Source organism: Pelodiscus sinensis, chromosome 18 (assembly GCF_049634645.1).
Source record: "Pelodiscus sinensis isolate JC-2024 chromosome 18, ASM4963464v1, whole genome shotgun sequence".
Taxonomy (NCBI): domain Eukaryota; kingdom Metazoa; phylum Chordata; order Testudines; family Trionychidae; genus Pelodiscus; species Pelodiscus sinensis.
The window spans coordinates 17,381,583-17,402,826 of NC_134728.1; the positions used below are offsets into that span (position 1 = coordinate 17,381,583).

Below are 21,244 nucleotides of genomic sequence, written 5' to 3' on the forward strand. Positions count from 1 at the left end.
ATACAGTAGTGTTGCCAGGTGAAGCTAATATTTTATTGGCTTAGTACAAACAAGATGAAGTATTTTTTCCACAAAATTATCCTGTGGATCTCATTGTCATGGAATGTTGTGATGGCCAAATGTACAGCTGAAATTAAAAAAAAATTACATACATTCACAGAGGCTAGGTCCATCAGCGATTATGAAACAACATGTCAGGAATGCAACTCATGGTTGGTGTGATCTGAAACCTTTGACAACTAGAAACTGGGAGTGGAAGACAGGGGTGTGGATCACTCTCTGATTGCCCTGTTTGGTACATTCTCCCCAACAGCTACCACTGGATCAGAACGAGATGGACTATGATCCGATCCAGTATGGCAATTGTTATGTTCTAAAAGCTCAGCATCCCTCCCACATGTGGACTGAATGTGTGTCCGTTTATGTGGAAGATGAATTATTTTGTAAATCTATGTCTGTTTTGGCTACAGTTACACTCCATTGTGTAGAGCTCACATGTTTATAGTTAGGCATAGGCTTAAGTACCTTGGGGTATGTCTACACTACCCTCCTAGTTCGAACTAGGAGGGTAACTAGGAGGGTAACCACGAGGAGTAACGGTAGTTCGAACTAGGAAGCCTAGTTCGAACTACTTAGTTCGTGCCCCGTGTAGCCGCGCGGCACAGGGTTCGAACGAGCGGGGATTTAAAAATGGCGGAGCCCCGCTTATGCAAATGAAGCCCGGGAAATTCAAATCCCAGGTTTCATTTGCAAGTGCGGTATGCCTACATTACCCCGCTAATTCGAACTAGCGGGGTAGTGTAGACATACCCTTGCTGAATAGGATCCATGAAGGTAAGGTACTTTCCATCTGCACTAAAAAAAGAGACTCCTCCGGCCAGGCAGGCAGATAGTCCTTGCTTAAGTTAGTTTGAGTCAGATATAGGATGATCTTTCTTCATTCCCTAGAGCCTGACACCATATTTTGTATCACTTTTTTGCTTAACCACCTTTGTCTGTGACCAGCCTCCACTCAGATGGCAGTAATGACTGAGATAAATAATATGCTCATGGTATATAGCAATGTACCACATAGTGTAAAGCAGTCAATGGAGAGTGGAAAGGGGCTATAGGGTGTCTGCTTCTCTACTCACCCATAATTGTCCTGTGGGATGGGCTATTCTCCTGAACCACCTCAGGTGATGTCTCTGTCAGTGCTCTGGTCCATATCTAAAGCCAGTAGTTGAGTCCCACTTTCAGCCCCTTATTATCTGTTGTGGTGTGGGTGATCCAGCCGCCCCCTGTGTCCACCCTGGGAGTGACCGGAGAGGTAACACAGACTCCCCCATGGATGGAGCTGGCTCCTGCATATGGAAAGCAGGATAAGGGGCCTTTGAAACTGAGACCATGTGGGGAGATGCTTTCTCTGGTATCACTCCCATTTCAAGGGGGCAATCGCAGAGACCATCTTTTGGGTGTGGTGCGCAGTGGGATGGGGCTGCAGTAGTACAGTTGCCCAGCCATGTCTGAGGAGAAACCTCCCTGGTCAGCACTGGAGCAGCATTCAGAGGGGAGGAAGACAGGAGTCAGAGCATGCTTGGGCCGTGAGGCTCTGACAGGGTTCTGTGTCTCCTCCACTATGCCAAGTTCAGGGTTTGGCCCAGAAAAACTGCTACAAACTGTGCCACAGGCATGTACCCAGCTGAAAAGAAAACTATTCCTTGTGTGTATAAATGGGACACCACTTACATGACAGCACAAAATACGCTTCAAATACATTTAAACTGGGCATTGTTCTTATGCTATTGCATTGTGGCTTTTTTTTATTTTTAACAATCAATTATTAAATGTATTGACAAAGAAATGAAAGAACTTGAGGGTACCATGAAAAAACAAAGGCCTGCTTTATTCTGAATATACTCTCAACTATTAAGTCTGTTTGTTTATAAGAAGCCTGAGAGCGGCTGCTGAGTCCCTTTGCTGAGCTGTTTGTGTTTCGGCAGAATTAGTAATTGGAGAGGGAGCACCACTAATTCCCATTTCCCCATTTGAAAGTCACTGCGAGGTAGTGTATCAAATTGAACACAACGTGTAGCTCGGCTCAGTGACAATCAGTTTACCCATTTGTTGGTATTTTTAATTTAATTTAATAATGGAACTGAAGCTGTGTGGAACAGGGTGGCAATTGATTCACAGGGGCCTTTTGGAGCCTGTGCTGCACATGGGTTTTTGTTTGAGATTCTGGTCTGATCAACTCCAAAATTCCCACTGAAACTCAAACAGAACGTTCTGAAAGGCTTTCAGGGTAACCTGACACCAGGTCAGCTGAGGTCTATGATTGAGGTATAGGACTCAGAGTTCTGGGTTCCATTTTTCACTCAACCACAAATATGCCTGGAACCTAGGCAGGTATCAGAATCTCAATTTCCCCATTTACAAAGGGTTATTTTTGAGTCTTTATTTCAATCACATTGATAATTTGTAAAGAATTAAGTTCCTCAGGTAAAGTAGCTAAGGAGGGGCACTTTAGAATGACGTACAACTTTTTTTCTTTAAAGAGGATTTCTTTACCCTAAACCTGGGGTGGGGAACCTTTTTTGGGTCAGGGGGGCCATTGATACAGAAAAATCAGTCAGCAGTCACAAGTGAGAAGCAAACATTTAAAATTCCCTCACTGATATGGCCCCCAATGGAGAAGCAGAAAGACCCTTCCCAATTCCCTTTGAACATCAGAGCATAGTGGGGCTTCAGCTAGTAAATTTTGTGGGGGAAAAGCCTCCAGGCAGTGCTTTACTATGCCAGCTGGGAGGAGGGGCAGCAGCAGCACGTAGAGCTACTTCATCCCCCACCAGGCAGGGCCCATGAGTCGGATCCCGTTCTGGCTTGCCTGACTCCAGCCTGCAAGCAGGGCCGGATTAAAGCCTTTAGAGTCCCTAATCACTGAAAAGATTATGGTGCCCCCTCATATTAATTCAAAATAAAACGATACTATGACGTAAAATCTCTCTTTTTTTTTTTTTTTTTTTGTGCCCCTGCTTTGCTGGTGCCCTAAGCAAGTGCTTAGTGTGCCTATTGGGTAATCCCTGCCTGCAAGGCTCAGGGCTCCTCCCCCAACCATAGGAAGCCAACACTGGTGCTTCATCCCTGCCCTAAACTTTGCTTTCAGCATTTTAACTTTTCCACAGCAACATTTAATTCATTTTAACTCCACTTTGTTTCCTTTTCTACAAAATTTTGTTCCAAGAAATACAAAGTAGGACTGATCTTTTCAGTAGGAAGCATCGTTCTGAAATGAAGTGGCTAGGATGTGGGAGAGATTAAATAATACGTGGCATTTATGTAAAACACCAGAGTTTTCTACTGCACAAATATTAAGGGTTATAACTCTGGTCTTGAGAGGACTCAGCTTTTATCAGCTCACTGAAGTCATTGTATTCTCTCTTGATCACACAGGAACTGATTGTACAAGGCTTGCTCACACTAATACTTACTTATGCAAGTGATTCCATGGGCCCAATGGGATTTATGAACTAATTGGCTGAAAGGTGAGTTAATTGGACTGTATCTCTCACTCCTTCACAGCTCCCTCTTATAAGAAGGGCATTTGGCGTCTAGACTGCAGACTTTTTTTCCGAAAAAACTTCACTTACGTCCACACTGCTATTGCATTCTTTCGAAAGAAAATCGAAAGAACACAGAGGTTTTTCTAGCATTGGTAAGCCTCATTCTACGAGGAAATAATGCCTTTTCCGAAAGAGCTCTTTCGGAAAAAGGCATGTGGATGTGGAAGAGAGAGGTTTTTTGAAAGAAGAGGTCTCCAGGAAAAAGAACAGATGCCCTGATGGCCACTCCATCCATAGTAATCACAGCTGAAATGTGAGATAGCGTCCACACTCCCTTTCAGAATTTTTTTTTTAAGATCTCTTTCAAAAAAGCTTCTTTTTAAAGAAGCTTGCAGTCTGTACCCCTAGAGACCTGCTGTCCTGGGTATTACTGTTTTGATATAACCAAGGCCAGGTCTCTACAGGAGAAAGTTGACCTAATACATAACTCCAGCTACATGAATAGCATAGCTGGAATTGAGGTATCTTAAGTTGAATTTCCACAGCATCTCCACTATGGGAAGTTGATGGCAGAAACTCTCCTTACTCCTTGCAATCTGGTAGAGTAGCAGGGTCAATGGCGGCACCACCAGCATTCAATTTAGAGGGTCCTTACCAGACACTCTAAATCGAACCACGAGAGATCAGTCTCCGCAGTGTTGATCTTCCAGTAAGTGGAGACAAGCCCTGAGCTATTGACATTAGTGGGATTACATAGCATGAGTTTTACTGGAAGATAAACCATGGTGATCCTCAAAGGTTAATTCAAATTGCCGCTTCCCTCACTAGCTTTGGGCTACTGACAGTGGGTACAATAGGATATGTTAACTCATATACCATTTCCATTGCAGTTAGGAAAATAAATGTGCATCAGTCCTGAAGATCAGGCCTACCTGAAAGACTGGCTTCCTGACTTAACATTTCAATAGCCAAATCACTGTTCTACACAGGCATTCACAAGCTGGATGACCTCAAACTGGCAACTGAATTTGTATTTGGGGATGTTATTAATCTGTGCCAAATATATGTTCTCATGTGAAGCTTGTACTTAGTATTATTTAATTTCATTCCAATTATTCCAGAAAAAAACAATTAAGAAAATGAATAATTATAAAAGTAAGGTCAACTCAATTTTCTCTACTAATGTTTTTAGTTACTAAACTCATTATTGTTAATTCATTTCATAATCTTTGCCATCTAACCTCATTTGTTTCATTTATAAGTGGCAAGAAGGGAGCATCATAAAACTTCAGTGAAAACAAAGCAGCAAAACCATGTCATTTTAGTGATTTCCTGAGCAAGTAATTATCCATTGTTAACCTTTATGGGAAGAACTCTTCTGATTTAACCACAATATAGTTGTTAAATTTATCAAACAGAAATTTCTCTCCTTCCATTTGTAGATTCCACTGCCTAAAGTCAAACAAAAATGTAATATTTTTTATTATATTTTATAATAGAAATATATATACTTTTTCTAAAGCTCAGAAGCAAGCCATTTTGCCTCCTTCCTACATAATCAAATCTAAGAACATATAAGTGAATTTTAAATAATTTTCTGGTGAATTTGACTCTGGTGGGCCTTCAGTGTCTACTCTGGAAATCTTTTAAGAGCTGGTTTTCCTATGGTATTTAAGGCCTGTACCAAGATCCACTGAAATAATGAAAATTGTGCTATTAATTTCACTGGGCATTGGATCAGGCCTTTCATTTTAAGCCTGCAAGTTAAGAACAAAAGAACATAAGGAGGCCATACTGGGTCAGACCAATGGTCCATCCAGCACAGTATCCTGTCTGCTGACAGTGGCCAATATCAGATCCTCCAGAGGGAGGGAACACAACAGGTAATCTTCACATGATCCTTCTCCTGTCACCTACAGACAGAGAAACAGAGGCTAGGGATGCCAGTCCTACCCATCCTGGCTAATAGCCAGTGCTAGATTCATGGAGATTAGATCCATCTAGCTCTTTTTTAACCCTGTTAAAGTCCTAGCCTTCACCACATCCTCTGGCAAGAAGTTCCACAGGTTGACTGTGCACTGAGTGAAGAAAAACTTTCTTTTGTTTATTTTAAACCTGCTGCCGATTAACTTCATTTGGTGACCCCTAGTTCTTATATTGTGGGAATAAGTAAATAACTTTTCCTTATTCACTTTTTCCACACCAGTCATGATTTTATAGACCTCTATCATACCCCCCCTCCCCCGCTTAATCTCCTTTTTTTCTAAACTGAGAAGTCCAAGTCTTTTTAATCTCTCTTCATACGGGACCCGTTCCAAATGCCTAATCATTTTTATTGCCTTTTTCTGAACCTTTTCCAATGCCAATATATCCTTTTTGAGATAAGCCGACTACATCTGTATGCAGTATTCAAGATGTGGGCGCACCATGGTTTTATATAGAGGCATTAAGATATTTTCTATCTTATTCTCTATCCCTTTTTAAATGATACCTAATATTCTATTTGCTTTTTTGACTGCCGCTGCACACTGAGTGGATGTTTTCAGAGAACTATCTACAATGACTCCAAGATCTCTCTCTTGAGTAGTTGTAGATAAATTAGTCCCCATCATATTGTACGTATAGTTGGGATTATTTTTTCCAATGTGCATTACTTTACATTTATCAATATTAAATTTCATTTGCCATTTTGTTTCCTCAATCCCTTAGCTTGATGAGATCTTTCTGAAGCTCTTCACAGTGTGTTTTGGTCTTAACTATCTTGAGCAGTTTGGTATCATCTGCAAATTTTGCCGCCTCACTGTTTACCCCTTTCTCTAGATCATTTATAAATAAGTTGAATAGGATTGGTCCCAGGACAGACTCATGGCTTTTCTTATTATATTTTTACACTTAATTTGACAACGTTTATGCTCCTTTCTATTTTCCTCACTAGGATTTTGACTTCTACTTTTTAAAAGATGTCTTTTTATCTGTCCCTGCTTCTTTTACTTGGTTGTTAAACCACAGTGGCACTTTTTTGGTTCTCTTACTGCATTATATAATTTGGGGTATACATTTAACATAGGTCTCTATTATGGTGTCTTTGAAATGTTTCCATGCAGCTTGCAGAGATTTTAATTTTGTCACTGTATCTTTTAATTTCTGTTTAACGATCCTTCTCATTTTTATGTAGTTTCCCTTTCTGAAATTAAATGCTATACAGTGTTGGGCTGCTGAGGTGTTTTTCTCACCACAACTACAATGTATGAGTGGATCCCTAAGCCATTTGCTCCTGGGGGAATTCTGCACCACTGCACGTGTGCGGAGTTCATATTCTCCCACAGATTTCTTTGCTTCCCTGCAGAAAAATGACTTTCTGACACAGAAGCAAAGGGAATACATGCCCCTGCTTAGCAGAGCACAGGCGTGTTGTTTCAGGCACCCAGAAAAGATGGCAGAGAGGTAAATCACAGCAGGAGGTGGGGCTAAGGAAGTCCTGGTGGGTGGCTCCTATCCTGCACTGGAACCAACTGCTTAATCCTGGTTGAACTGGGGCAGAGGATGATGGGACAACATCTTCCCCTGAACACATCAGGTGAGAACTCCTCCCCCCCACCCCCGCAGAAACTTTTCCTGCTGCAGAAAGCTCTTCCCTCCCCTTGTTCCTGCCCTCAGCAGAGGCGGGAAGGTCACTGAATGGAGTACTGCTTCCCCTACCTGCCATCCATGTGTCTGGACCACCAGTATCCAGACACCCATTGAGCCGCACACACCTGCACCCATAACCTCCCCATTAAACCCTCCTCCTACATCTGAATCCCCACCCTGCTGAGATTCACCTCCTGCAGCCAGACCCTTATCCCTGCACCCAGACTACCTCTTGCTGAGACCCCCTACACTAGAACTCCTAGCCCAATGAGTCCCAATCCCCCAGCACTCAGACCTCTCTGCTGAGCTCCACACCCCCAATCACCTCCCCCCGACTGCGCACCACTTTTTAATACCCAGACTTTCTCTTCCCCACAGCTCCAATCACCTCCACCTGGATCCCTCCACACTCAGAACCTCCAATGAGCCCCTGTACATTTAGATCTCCCCATTGAGCCACTGCCACACGGAATCTGCTAATTCCATGTCTGGATCTCACCGGACTAAGCTCCTTCACATTTGGATCTTGCTAGGATGAGCCTGTCTACCTTCATGTAGTGCACTAGGCATGGCAGAGAAGGGCCTTGGTGTGTTTCTGGGGCACACTTGTCCCTTGCACTATGTCAGGGTCAGGTGCAGTCTCACTGCCAAGTCTGTGTCCTTGGAGATGGAGGGCTGCAGGATCATCTCTTACCTCTGTGCACTCAGTGGCCTGTGCTCCCCACTGTCAGGTTGGAGCTTCCCCATGTATTAATTCAGGGTATGTCTGGACTACATGCCTCTGTCGGCAGAGGCATGTAAAATAGGCTACCAGACATAGTCAATGAAGTGGGGATTTAAATATCCCCGGCTTCATTAAAATAAAAATGGCCACCACGCTGTGCTGGATCAGCTGATTGTCGGCACAGCGCAGCAGTCAAGACGCAGATCGGTCGATAGGGGAAACCTTTGTCGACTGCTCCCTTATGCTTTGTGAAACGAGGTTTACAGGAGCGGTCGACAAAGGCTTCCCCTTTTGACCGATCCACATCTTGACTGCTGCGCTGTGCCGACAATCAGCTGATCCAGCACAGCGTGGTGGCCATTTTTATTTTAATGAAGCTGGGGATATTTAAATCCCCGCTTCATTGACTATGTTGGGTAGTCTATTTTACATGCCTCTGCCGACAGAGGCATGTAGTCTAGACATACCCTCACATATAAAATTTGCAAACTTTTAAACTATTGTGTACAGAATTTTGTTTTTTTGGTACAGAATTCCCTCAGAAGTAACAGTCGTAAGAGCTGCTGACTTCAGTGAGGCTCTGCATGAGTGTAGGGAGCCATTTTTCTACAAAAGGAGTAAGTATCTTTTCTTGTGTTTCTTGTAGAAACCAAAAAACAAGAGGAGCAGATTATATTTTTTTTTAAATGTGTATTGGAGAGGAGAGTGTAAAGGCCAGGTTCTGATCTGAGTTATACTACCATTAATCCCTATATTAATTGAATACAGTTACCTCTTAATTATTATATACTGATTTAAGATTTTAAAAATGGCCCTACAAACTACTATTTTTATTTATTTGTTTGTTTGTTTATTTATTTAGCTATTTATTTATTTTTGCTTTGAGCCTTGGGTGAAGGTTCTTCTCTTATTTGAAAAAGTGATCCGCAGTTGCGACCAATAATGAAATATTTGTAGTAGCTATAGAAAAATACTCATATTTCAAAATCAAACTTAACAGTACATTCTTTTGAGCGATATTGATATATGGAGATAGTAAATTTAACAAAGACATATTGATGGGAGCCTTCATAATTCCTTAATTGTAGGGAAACCATTATACAAGAATGTTAAGGGGGAAAGGAAACCTTTGTAGATGTTTAAAGGTGCATATCCACTTCAAGCAGCCTACATTAAAAGGGGTGACAAAGGTCATGAGCAGTCTTTCACTGGTGATGGCTTTATTGAGAGGGAAGTCGGGAGAAGAATAAACTGCTATATAAATTTTCTCAATATGATAATATGAAGTAAAGGGAATATTTAAACTGAGAATTTGGGGGAGGGAATGAAGATTGAGGTATTCTTATACACACCCTCCTGCCCTGTAGGGCTTCTGCTGATGTCTTGGTAACAGCTGGATATTTTATTGTCTCTTCTGGGAGTGCTCGTTGTGAGAAGAGGAGTGGCTACTGTGTGACTGTCTCATCACAAGTACAAGTGAAAACGTAGACAAAAGACATCATGAAGTGTCTGGTCTTGTTTCAGCAAGACCAGACTAACACGGCTACATCTCTATTACTATTCGTCATGAAGTGAGTGCTTAATAGCATTACGCATGGTGAGGGTGGTGAGAATTCTATGGATCAAAGACACTCATGTCTAGGGTGCGAGGCCTTCTATCCTTTCCTTTTCTATCACAGCCTTCATCCTTTTCATCCATAATCCTCTTTCCTCCTGATCTCATCATTCTCTCCCCACCAGTTCCCCTGGCATTTCCAGTTTCCCTCAGAAGGATCAGCTCTTGAGCTGAAATCCCAGCACTCTTATATTGAAAGACAGTGTGGATGATTCAAACAAGCAGTATCAAATTAGGCCAAGTGCCATCTTCGAAATCCTTAGAGGATCCTCATTATCAGAGAGGGACTCTGTTTAAAATTTTCTGAAAATTGGGTCCCTTAAGAGATCTTTCAAGTTGGACACTTAAAATCAGAAGCTTCAGGGTAGCCGAGTTAATCTGAACAGGATAAACTTAAAAAACAAAAACTGGTCTGGTAGCACTTTATAGACTAACAAAACATGTAGATGGTTTCATGGGCACAGCCCACTTCTTCAGATCAGAAGTTACTTTTGAAAATCTTGGCCTAAGAGCCCTATGTGACACTGGCAAACCTAGTGCCAGCTCTTGCGAAGACTGCAGATAACAAATAAGAACTGACAAATTCACAACTGGAGACCAGCCCAGTTCATCTGTATGTTAGATTTAAGAAAATGAGATAAGTTTGCTTTATAGCTTTCAGAAATTTTTGCTCTGAGGTTGTGAACCCAGGCACTAGAATTGTCGTCCCTATCCTCCACCCATGCCGGAGGACTATCTATTTTTAAGTGGGCCATTATACAACAACAACATTGTTAGTTTTCCCATCCATGCAGGAGATCTTGTTCTATCATTTTGAATGCTGGAAGAGGGAACTAAAAATAGCTGATGTAGGGATTTTTCATCTCTCTGACCCTGTAAGAATGCAAACAGCAGACATGCCAAACTGAGGCAAGAGATCCCCGAGGGCTGCCTCCTGGTTCTGCTCTAAAAGCCACTTTGAAGTGATAGATCACTATAACGCTGTCCGTCTTAGGATTTTGATTCATTTGTTCCTGTTTCCTTGCTTTAGCCCATAAACAACTCTTATTTCTCTTTCCTAGTTAATAAGCCTTCAGATAATGTATTCTGGATTGGTTATAAGCTTTATCTTTGGTGTAAGGTCTAGGATTCCAATTGACCTAGGGTAGAGGACTGGCCTGTTGGGATGGGAAATAATTGAAGTGTTGTATGATTATTATTTTGTGTGTCCAGTTTGCCTGGATGGCAAGATAGACTAGAGAGTGTATAGCAGTGGTTTTAAAAGATTTTTCATGTTTGGATGCCTACAAAATTTTGAATGCTCTGTGGACCCTCTGTGATCCCTGGACTGCAGGTTGAAAAACACTGTCCTCTAAAAGTCTATCTGTATGACTCCATGGCAAGGCTGTTATAATGATCCAGGAGTTCCCATTTGTTACTGATTTGGGAAAACCTGACTATCAAACATACTACCGCTTGGGGAATCTGCCCTATTTTTCATCTGTCATCTGAAGAAGTGGCCTGTGCCCACAAAAGCTCATGATACCATCTGTGGCTGTGTCTAGACTGGCAAGTTTTTCTGCAAAATCATCTGCTTTTACGGAAAAACTTGCCAACTGTCTACACTGGCCGCTTGAATTTCTGCAAAAGCACTGACGATCTCATGTAAGATAGTCAGTGCTTTTGCAGAAATACTATGCTGCTCCCGTTCAGGCAAAAGTCTTTTTCCGAAAAACTTTTGCACAAAAGGGCCAGTATAGACAGCTGAGATTTGTTTTCCGCAAAAAAGCCCCAATCGCGAAAATGGCGATCGGGGCTTTTTTGCGGAAAAGCGCGTCTAGATTGGCCACGGACGCAATCCACAAAAAGTGCTTTTGCGGAAAAGCGTCCTGCCAATCTAGATGCACTTTTCCAAAAATGCTTTTAACGGAAAACTTTTCTGTTAAAAGCATTTCCGGAAAATCATGCCAGTGCAGACGTAGCCTACATGTTTTGTTAGTCTTTAAGGTGCTACTAGTCTATTGTTGTTTTTAAAAGTTTATCCTGTTACAGACTAACTCAGCTACCCCTCTGAAGCTTTTGCCCATTTTTGACAGTCTGCACTGAGGGAAGCAGTCACAGTTGTGGACCACACTATAGTGTGACACTCGATATGCAGATACCTTTTTGGGATGTGGGTGTGGAAATCTCACTGAAACCTTGTTATTTTAAATGAAACTACCCAGATTAGTAACAACTATATGTCTATAGTTCCTCTGTGAAAATTACACTAGACTAGGCCCTTAAAGCCTTAGCTTGCCTAGGCCACGAGATTATAACTGTTGAAATTATAAGCGTGAATTTTAAAAAGTGCCAAAATGGCTGCTTTTTTTCCTTAAGTAAAATATTGTGACATCTCTACAAGGATCTTTCTATTCAGACTTTTGGCTAAAACGTAGTGTGGGAACAGTTTAGTGTCTGCTATAACCTCTGCCAGAGATAATATCCTGCCTTGGAAGGGAGGTGGACTTGATGAAATAATAGGTCTTTTCTATCTCTTACTACTGCCAGTTTGTTCATGGTTTTAATCAGAAAAATGTGTTGCTGAAAAGTACAGAGAATAACCATCACAATTGCCTGTACCAATGGCAAATTTTATTGGATGAGCAGAGATGTTGATGAATGACATGAATTGAAGTGTTTTAATCCTAATGGCTTCTTCTGCACATGTGTGTGGTGGGTTCTTTTTTTCAGTTGCCAAAACATTTATGAGCAGATTTGTAGATAATGACACTCACTTGTGGGTTTAAATAAAAATCTGTTCCATTTGCAACTGAAAAGACCTAGAATTAAATTATGCAAACTGGGTTGGATTTTGACCTCGCACCAGTAAAATAAATAATCTGAAGTCAGGAGAGCTATACTGCTATAAAACTATAGCACATGAACTCCCAATTGCATAGACCTGTTCTTTGTTCCTCAGAAAAGGTTAGGGTCAGAAATGACTGATCTTAACAAAATATTATCTTGCAGTACATTTTCACTATTCACTAGAATGGGCTTTTAATATGCAGAAGTTCCAACTTTCCTGGCCTGAGCTGGAGAGCAACCATTGAAAGAAAAAGCAAAAGGAATTAGGCTTTTGTTTTATAAACTAAGAAATTTGCTTACATTTTGTAATCAGTCCTTCGGTCTAATATTCACTATGGGTCGTACTCAGGGGTTAATAACAAGGCAAAAATAGAAGTTTTCTGTCCAGATAGAACTCTGCATGGATGAATTCTGATCTCAAGTGGGACAATCACAAAGTGTTTAGACTTGAGCTGAAATGAACTAGGGAAAAGGTGGCTGGGAAATTGTTTGATACAAGTTGAATCTCTCTAGTCCAGCACTCTCTGGTCTGGTCAAATCTGTGGTCCAACATGATTTTAGTTGGCCAGATGTCCGCCACAGTCCCATAAAGTTTGTTTATAGTCATTAGTCCTGGCTCTCAGAGTTCTGTGCTGTTATTTAGCTCTAATTTACCTCCTAAATGTCTTTTAAGAGCCCAGCAAGTGGGGTAGTGTGGGTAATGCTGCTAGAAAATATTGACCTCCCATGATCCAGAAAATTCTCTGGTTCAGGACCAGTCAGGTCCTAAGGGTGCTGAACCAGAGAGGTTCAACCTGTAGAAGTACAGGCAGTCCCCGGGTTACGTACAAGATAGGGACTGTAGGTTTGTACTTAGGTTGAATTTGTACTTAAGTCGGAACTGGTGTCCAGATTCAGCCGCTGCTGAAACTGACCAGCGGCTGACTACAGGAAGCCCGAGGCAGAGTTTCTCTGCCCCGGGCTTCCTGTAGTCAGCCGCTGGTCAGTTTCAGCAGCGGCTGACTTGGGGACGCCTGGGGCAGAGCAGCTAGGGTGCTGCCGGGTTGGTCCAGTAGCGCCGAGGAGCAGCACTGCGGGATCAACCGGCAGCGCCCCAGCTGCTCTACCACAGGCGTCCCGAGAAAAGCCTGGTCTGCTGGGGGAGGGGGCACATTAGCTGAGCCCCCCCCCCCAGCAGACCATGGAAACGCGGGCAGTGGGACCGAGACACAGAGCAGCTTTTCTCGCCCCGGAGGATGCGGGCGGCGGTACCGCGGCGCGTCTGGGCGGTCCCGCCGCCCGCGTCCTCTGGGGCGAGAAAAGCCCCGTTCGTAAGTACGGATCCGACATAAGTCGGATCCGCATAACTAGGGGACTGCCTGCACTCTTAGGCTACGTCTACACTGCAAGGTTTTTGCGCAAAAACAGCTGTTTTTGTGCAAAAACCCATGGAGCATCCACACCTCAAATGTGCTTTTGCGCGAGGAAATCAAGAGTAAAACAGCAGAAGAGAGGGCTTTTTACGCCGTAGGTAAACCTCCTTTTACGAGGCATAACTCCCTTTTGCACAGGAGTTCTTGTGCAAAAAGGCAAGTATGGATGATCCAGAGGAATCTTGCACAAGAAACCCCTTTGGGAAAAAGCACAGGTGCTCCGATGGCCATTCTGCGAATGGCCATCAGAGCTTTCTTGCACAAGAGTGTCCATGCAATGTGGATGTTCTTTTGAGCAAAAGCGCATCGCTTTTACCATGTGCTTTGAGGTGTAGACGTGCTCTTGCACTAGAAGGTTTTGCACAAAAGGCATCTTACGCAAGAAGCCTGTCGTGTAGCTGTAGCTTTATTCCTTGTGAACAATTAAACAAGAAGGCTACGTCTACACTGCAGGCTTCTTGCGCAAAAGTTCTTGTGCAAGAGCGTGTCCACACTGGCGGGATGCTCTTGCACAAAGACCTCCCCCCCGGAACCACTTAGGACAGGGCAAAAGGGCACCAGAACCTTCCAGGAGCCCCACTGAGACACATGTTTAAAGGGATCTCCTTGGACAGCCGTTTCTCTGCTGCTGCGTGCTTTGGGACCTTTTGTGGGGACTGAAAGCTGTAGCAATGCTTGTTGTGGTTGCCCTCAGCCTCTTTGGACACCACAGCTTGTGCCCTAGTGCCTTTGGTGACTTTTCACTTCTACTTGTTGTGTCATGGAGCCAGGGATGGCCCTGTGCCTGCTCTGGCCCCACACGGCCATTGTGGAGTGTGTGCAGCTGCTGCTTTACACTGCCTCAATATTCCTGCACAAGCTCGACACCGGATTCCCTCTCCCTGGTTGCAGTGGCTTCTCTGTGGCATCCTTACCCCACCATGGAGAGGTGAGACTGGAGACTCGACACCATTTCCGATTGGTGGGACTGGCTGTTGCTGGAGCAATGGGATGACCAGCAGTGGCTCCAGAACTTTCGGATTTGGAAGTGGACGTTCCTGGAGCTGAGTGCCTGGTTCATCCCTGTGCTCCGCAGATGCAATACCCAACTGCAGCCCGCCATCTCCGTCAACAAAAGGGTCTCTATCACCCTGTGCAAGCTGGCCACCCCAGACAGCTACCGCTCGGTGGCAATCCAGTTTGGGGTGGGCAGGGCCACAGTGGGTGCCGTCTTGATGCAGGTAAGGCCCTCGGGGCGGGGGGGACTGCAGTCCATGCCCAGGGGAAGGGAAGAGTGCAGGCTAGGGGGGAAGCCCTGTCACCCAGGGGCTTGTGCCGTCCCTCCCTCACATAGCCCTGCTGGTGGGGGGGCATCCGGGGTGAGGAGGTCTGGGCATGTTTGGGGGGAGAGGGCATCACAGCGGGGCGGGCACCCCCCAAGATCGCATGCACCCGCTGGAGGAACTGCCCCCACACCTGCTGCCGCCACTCCAGATCGGCCCGGAACTTGCTGCTGACTGCCTCCTCCATCTGCTCCATGGCCTGAATGTGCCACCAGTGGAGCTTGTCATGCTGCCTGGGCTGCCTGACTGGTCTGTGGGTCATCGGCGCTACCAGCGCCGGGCTGGATGGTTCCTCACTCCCAGCTGGTCCTGCTGCAGAGAACACACAAAACGGCGAGGCGGTCAGTCAGCCCTGTCCACAGTGTCACTAAGCCCCATGTCCTCCTCCCTGAGCCTCATATTACACCACACACTGTGGCTTGGGCCCAATCAGTCCTCTGTGTGTGTGTTCACATAATGACTAGCTCAAAATCCTGGGAGCGAACTGATCTTCCACGGACTATAACTCTGGGAGACATCACTGTGAATGAAGACCCCTTGTCTGTGTCCAAGCCAGGGGCAGCCCATGGGTGTAGGCAACCTCAGCAGTTGCCTAGGGTGCTGCGTTTAATGCGGCACCCAATGTTGACGTCACACCATTGAGGGCGATGGAGGCGGGGGCGCCGAATGTGCATTCCACCTACGGCGCCAGTTGCTGACAGCTCTCCTCGTGCCACTCCTGGTCCGAGCCACTCAGCATGCTGTTTCTGTCTGGTATTCTCTTCGATTCTTCCTGTCAAAGGTAGGGGCCCAGGCAGAGACAGGTGCATCCTGGAGGTGAATGCCTGGCTGCGAGGATAGTGTCACCAGGAGGGCTTTGGCTTCCTCAACCATGGGATGCTGTTCGAGGAAGGACTGGTAGGTAGAGATGGCATTCACCTTTCGAGGAGGGAGAACACCCTATTTGGACACAGATTGGCTAACCTAGTGAGGATGGCTTTAAACTAGGTTCGACGGGGACAGGTGATTAAAGCCCATGGGTAAGTGGAGAACATGGAGACCTGGGAGATGGGTCGGAAATGGGAGGGAGCAAGGGCTATAATGGCAAAGAGAAAGGAGGGTCAGGGCAAAACTCGGAGGCAAGGTCAAATCAGGATCTTAGATGCCTATATACAAATGCGAGAAGTATGGGTAATAAGCAGGAAGAACTGGAAGTGCTAATAAATAAGCACAATTATGACATTGTTGGCATCACAGAAACTTGGTGGGATAATACACGATTGGAATGTTTGTATGGAAGGGTACAGCTTGCTCAGGAAGGATAGACAAGGAAAAAAGGGAGGAGGTGTTGCCTTATATATTAAAAATGAGTACACTTGGAATGAGGTGAAGATGGACATAGGAGACGGAAGTGTTGAGAGTCTCTGGGGGTACGTCTACACTACAGCGCTAGTTCGAACTAACTTAGTTCGAATTAGTTAATTCGAACTAAGCTAGTTAGAACTAACGCATCTAGAACTAAAAACTAGTTCGAACTAGCGTTTTGCTAGTTCGAACTAGTAAGTCCACATTGAGTGGACTCTGAACAGGGCTTAAGGATGGCCGGAAGCAGTGCCGGCAGGGCATAAAAGGAGGACTTAGAGCATGGAGATGCTGTCTCAGGCTAGCCGAGGGCTGCGCTTAAAGGGTCCCGACCCCCACCCCGGACACACAGTTCTAAGGGGTGCCCCGCTTGCAAAGAAGTTCTGGCTTGGAGTGCCCTGAGTGCCCACACTGGGCACATCACACCACTCGGCCATCAGCCCGGCTGCACTTGCCGCAGGCTGCCATCTGGGGAGAGGGAGTAATTGGGGGGCTGCAGGAGAGCTTCCACCCCCAGAAGCCCGCAGAGCCAGCCCAGTCCTCCCCATCGGGGGCTCGTGCCCCATTCCTCCCTCACCTCCTTCCACTTACCCTTCCCTAGCCCCCCTTCTTATTGATGTACAAAATAAAGATAACGTTTCTTCCAACATTGACTCTGTCTTTATTGAAAAAAAATGGGGGAGACTGGGAAAAGGAGGTGGGAGAGGGGAAGAGAGAGGCTGGGAGAGGGGAGGGCAACTAACATGATCAGGGGTTGGGAACAGGTCCCAGATGAAGAAAGGCTACAGAGACTGGGACTGTTCAGCTTAGAAAAGAGGAGACGGAGAGGGGACAGGATAGAGGTCTCTAAAAGCAGGGGTTGGGTGGAGAGGGTGCATTCAGAAAAGTTCTTCCTGAGTTCCCATAAAGAAGGACTAGAGGACACCAAAGGAAAGGAATGGGTAGCAGGCTTGAAACTAGTAAGAGAAAGTTGTTCTTCTTGACAAAGCAAATAGTTAACCTGTGGAACTCCTTGCTGCAGGAGGCTGTGAAGGCTAGAACTAGAACAGAGTTTAAAGGGAAGTGAGATAAAGTCATGGAGGTTGGGGCCATGGAGTCCTATTAGCCAGAGGGTAGGAGTGGTGTCCCTGCCCAAAGTTTGTGGAAGGCTGGAGAGGGATGGCACGAGACAAATGGCTTGGTCACTGTCTTCGGTCCATCCCCTCCAGGGTCCCTAGGGTTGGCCGCTGTCGGCAGACAGGCTACTGGGCTAGATGGACCTTTGGTCTGACCCAGGACGGCCATTGTAAGCTCAGGGCTCAGTGTCGGGGGTCTCAGTGGACCCCCTTGATTTTCATGCACACCTGGTCCTGGGTGGCCAGGCTGGCAGCTCTCCTGCCCTAGACGGCCACTTTCCTGTGCCTAGTGCGGAGATCGTGGACGAGGTCCACGATGTCCGCACTAGCCCAGGAAGGTGCCCGCCTCTTGCGGTCCAGGGCAAGCTCCCGGGAGCCGCCAGCCTGGTCCCGGCAAGAGGGGGTGGGCTGGGGGGCATCGGGTGGGTGGCTCTGTGCCGTGCCAGGTGCAGGGTCTGCTAGCTGGGTGCTGGCAGGCTTGCACCTGGCACGGGCACCGTAGCCAGCCCGTGCCCCTTTAAGGGGTCCGGGGCCGGGAGGGGGGAATAGAGTTTCCCTGGTGTTGGCCAGAGTGGCCACCAGGGAAACCTGGGGAGGGCTAGCCTCCCACTAGTTCGAACTAAAGGGCTACACAGCCCTTAGTTCGAACTAGCTAGTTCGAACTAGGCGTTAGTCCTCGTAAAATGAGGTTTACCTAGTTCGAACTAAGCGCTCCGCTAGTTCGATTCAAATTCGAACTAGCGGAGCGCTAGTGTAGCACCTATTAAAGTTAGTTCGAACTAACGTCCATTAGTTCGAACTAACTTTGTAGTGTAGACATACCCTGGGTTAGGCTAAAAGGGGTTAAAAACAAGGGTGATGTCATGCTAGGAGTTTACTACAGGCCACCTACCCAGGTGGAAGAAGTGGATGAGGCTTTTTTTAAACAACTAACAATATCATCCAAAGCCCAGAATTTGGTGGTGATGGGGGACTTCAACTATCCAGATATATGTTCGTAAAATAACACAGCGGGGCACAGACTATCCAATAGGTTCTTGGACTGCATTGGAGACAACTTTTTATTTCAGAAGGTTGAAAAAGCTACCAGGGGAAGCTGTTCTAGATTTGATCCTAACAAATAGGGAGGAATTGGTTGAGAATTTGAAAGTGGAAGGCAGCTTGGGTGAAAGTGAACATGAAAGTATAGAGTTCACAATTCTAAGAAGGGTAGAAGGGAGAACAGCAAAATAGAGACAATGGATTTCAGGAAGGCGGATTTTGGTAAGCTCAGAGAGCTGATAGGTAAGGTCCCATGGGAATCAAGACTAAGGGGAAAAACAACTGAGGAGAGTTGGCAGTTTTTCAAAGCGACATTATTATAGGCCCAAAAGCAAGCTATTCCGCTGCATCTGAAAGATAGAAAATATGACAAAAGACCGCCTTGGCTTAACCATGAGATCTTGCATGATCTAAAAATAAAAAAGGAGTCCTATAAAAAATGGAAACTAGGACAAATTACAAAGGATGAATATAGGCAAACAACACAGGAATGCAGGGACAAGATTAGAAAGGCAAAGGCACAAAATCAGCTCAAACTAGCTACGGGAATAAAGGGAAACAAGAAGGCTGTGTCTACATTGGCACCCTTTTCCGGAAAAGGGATGCTAATGAGACCAGTTGGAATTGCAAATGCCGCGTGGGATTTAAATATCCCCCGTGGCATTTGCATGAACATGGCTGCTGCTTTTTTCCGGCTTGGGGTTTTGCCAGAGAAAAGCACCAGTCTAGACGGGATCTTGCAGAAAATAAACTCTTTTCCGGAAGATCCCTTACTCCTACTGTCAAGGAATCTACTGGACATTTAAAAATGGCGGTGCCCAGGAACATGCAAATAAAGCCCGGGATATTTTAATCCCAGGCTTCATTTGCAAGTTCGAATGACTACATTAGCCACCCTAGTTCGAACTAGAGTGGCAGTGTAGACATACCCACAGCTACCCCTCTGAGACTTTTTAATGAAGACATGGCAACTCAGACCTTAAATCAGGCTAGCAGCTCTAGTTCAACCCCAAACTCCCTTATAGGCTTTAACCAAGCTACCTAACCTATGTTGAGTTGAGTAGTACATCTTCATGACTATTTTTGTGGAGTAAACAAACCACTAAAATGCCTGTTGAAAAAATGTGATCCATCATCTTTCCAGACAGTAGAGAGTATGGTATTTGGGATTTTTACATGGCATGTTTCCATGTGTAACTATAAAAGGCCACTATTTAGGAAGCGTGAACTTCTGTAATATTATTTGTATTATGCATTTGTATTATGACCAAATAATGTGAAAGTTAACTTTTATGTCTCAATTTGCAAGGAAATGCCACAAAGCCCCTTTTCCTGTTTAATCCTTATGCTATCTTTTTGAAAAGATGACATTTTGTTATCCTTAGTTCAGTTCTATTGTCTAACCCTCCTCCCACATCTCAGCGGCTACCCCAAGAGCACTTCCCTAACTTCATCAGCTAAAGATCATTTCCTTTCAATGTCATATAAAAATGACCAGGGGGCAGAAAAAGTTGGAAATCAAATTGGAAAACAATCTTGTACTCTGTCCAGAGCTCATTGCAAACATTTATAGTATGTGATAAATATACCAGTATCTTCATCTTCAGAATGCTCCCCCAAAACTATTATAGAAAACACTGCAATATTCGTGATTTGTAAAAAACACATTTTCTTCTTAAAAGTTGGTTGGAGAGAAGCATAAATTATAATCCTTATATCATAAAGTGACATCCTAACTTCATTTAAATCAATGACAAACTTCACCTATATTATTATAGGATATATTTTTTAAAAAAAACCTTTCAGGCCAGGGCAAGGTTGTTTCCTATCGTTTATTTTCTGGTGTTTATTTTCCAGGCCACTTTTAAACAATGGGGTTTCTAGCACTTTCCTCGAGACATTATCTCACAATTTAATAGATCCTCTTCATACTGGACTTTGAAACATCTTTCAGATACCCACCAGTGTCTTCAAAACCTTCTTTAAAAAAAGAATTATTTTCAAAGATATATTTTCTTTGTCAGCATTATGATTTGTTATTCATCTTGTGGATTTTTAAAGGATTTGTGAACTTGGTATTTAAATTAATGGACTTGCTGTATTTTGCTGCCTAAAACTCAGTCAGTACAATGTACATAATAGTTACATTTCTGTGATATGCATACTTGGTAAAAGCTCTCTTAATTTCATCATTTAGACAGGTAGGCTTCAGTAAATCATGGACTGCACTCTGAGTGGGATGACAATGGGTTTGAGGAGAGCGGAAAATAGCAGGCAACTGCTATAGGAGATCTTTTCAAAAGCTTATGTATCCTGTATGTGGCCTGCTCTTGTTTCCAAGCTCATATGTAACCAAAGGGTATGTCTACACTTGCACCCTCTTTCGAGAGAGGGATTCAAATGCAGCTGAGTGAAATTGCAAATGAAGCACAGATTTGAATTTCCCATGCTTCATTTTCATAATCGTGAACCTCCGCTATTTTGAAATACCCTATTTCAAAATAACAAACGCTATGTAGACACGGTTATTTCGCGAGAAAACCTTTCTTCCGAAATAACCGGTAATCCTCATTGTATGAGGAATAATGCCAGTTATTCCAAAATAGCGCTGCTGTGCAGACATACCCTTACAGTGCTGAATAAACTTAAAAAACAATGAATAGTCATGCAGCA

General features: G+C 44.5%; 1 long non-coding RNA gene across 1 annotated transcript in view; it reads left to right on the forward strand.

Moving 5' to 3' along the window:
• The window catches only part of LOC142818849 (uncharacterized), a 110,362-nt gene that overhangs the window by 62,444 nt on the left and 26,674 nt on the right, over positions 1–21,244 (forward strand). Inside the window, exon 2 of the long non-coding RNA XR_012896518.1 lies at positions 3,433–3,524. This is a non-coding gene — a long non-coding RNA (uncharacterized LOC142818849). The remainder of the gene's footprint in view (positions 1–3,432; positions 3,525–21,244) is intronic.